Raw genomic sequence first — 1,580 nt, 5'->3', positions numbered from 1 at the left:
GAAGAAGAAGAAGAAGAAGAAGAAGAAGAAGAAGAAGAAGAAGAAGAAGAAGAAGAAGAAAAAGAAACCTGTTTCTTATAGCCTGGGTGACCCATGCCTATTTTTAAAACTGCCTATGCTCCTGACAGAAAATGTCAGAAGAAAGTCATAGATGTATCGACAGTGAATTAATTTGCATGCTGTCTACTTTGGTCAGTAGGCTAAAAAGAAGTGAGGCGACATGGAAAGAGTAAGGGTGGCAACAATAGTTTGAGAGAACGCAGTTAGAAACTGAGGAAATGTTAAAGAGATAGGGGTTTGCATGAGAATCACCTAAGACAGAAATAGTGATGCTGGTATTTTCCTATTTGAAACAGAAGAAGCTAAAGTTTATATTATGTTTGGTAAAATGAGAAATTACAAAGTGTTTTTAAAAAGAGACAGGAGACAGACAGATAGTTGAATTTGTCGCCCTCGTGTGGTCAACTGATGCCATTACAATGAAGGGTAAGCCACTCTAATCTCTTTTGCACAGGTTTTGCAAGAATGTTTACTAGAATAGAGGCAAAAGAATTTAGGGGTGTGTGTGTGTGTGTGTGTGTGTGTGTGTGTGTGTGTGTGATATAATAAATGTTTTAAGACATATATTAGAAAACTAATGTAGTTAAGATGGTGTAACGTGTAGAACTTCGATGTCCACAGACGTTAAATCACAACAAACATGTAGATAACTTTTATTTACTGAAGAGCAAAGTCTAAAATACAGGATTTTCATGTCTCGACATTAAACACTCAGACCTGCTGTAAAAGCTTCATTCATCTCCAGGTATGTTTGGGGGAGAAGGATATTGGTCTTTTTCCCCTAATGGCATTTATCAGGGATGCTTATAATTTTACATGTATGAATGTTTGCATGCTTATACTCATATGCATCATACATGTGCAATGGCTGAAGCCAGTAGAGCAAGCTGGATCCAGTGGAACCAGAATCGAGGGAGATTGTAGTTGCTGTGTGAACTCCTGTAAGTGAACTGGAGCTCTCTGGAAGAGCAACCAGTGCTCTTGACCACTGAGCCATCCCTCTGGTCCCTAGAAATACTTTTTAAAGTATCTAGAAAAGATAGAGAAAACCCTAAGTTGCCATTAAATTCACTGCGTACTTCACAAGGTAATTTAGTTTCTCTAAAGCTGACATGGTATTAAGGAAAACAAATTAATTTTTTTTCTCATGTAAAATCTATTACTGAGCCAGTTCTGGTTGTACAGGCCCATGGCATTAGAATTTGAGATAATGAGGCAGGAGGATTGTGAGTTGGAAGTCAGCCTGGGCTCCATTGTAAGATTTTTGTCTTGAAAAAACTGGGTTACTGTAGTTGTTCTGTGAATAGCCTAAGCACTAGAAGGAAATCTTGTCTCTGTGATTAGCTTATACAGTTTTGACAACACTTTTGATCACATTTGAAAGAAATTTAAAGAGAATTGAAATATTAAAAGAGAGGTATTTAGTTATTTACATCATTTTTCATTGAGGTGGGAGCATTACAATTTTTGGAATCCAAATTGATTTCTTTTTTTTTTTTTTTTTTTTTTTTTTTTTTTTT

General features: G+C 36.1%; 1 protein-coding gene across 9 annotated transcripts in view; it reads right to left on the bottom strand.

The window, feature by feature from the left end:
- Positions 1-1,580, bottom strand: part of Pik3c2g (phosphatidylinositol-4-phosphate 3-kinase catalytic subunit type 2 gamma) — a 337,297-nt gene that overhangs the window by 276,044 nt on the left and 59,673 nt on the right. The window lies entirely within an intron of this gene.

The sequence above is a fragment of the Mastomys coucha genome, unplaced genomic scaffold (genome assembly GCF_008632895.1).
Source record: "Mastomys coucha isolate ucsf_1 unplaced genomic scaffold, UCSF_Mcou_1 pScaffold20, whole genome shotgun sequence".
NCBI classification, from domain to species: Eukaryota; Metazoa; Chordata; class Mammalia; order Rodentia; family Muridae; genus Mastomys; species Mastomys coucha.
This window is presented reverse-complemented; position numbering and strand designations above follow the sequence as displayed.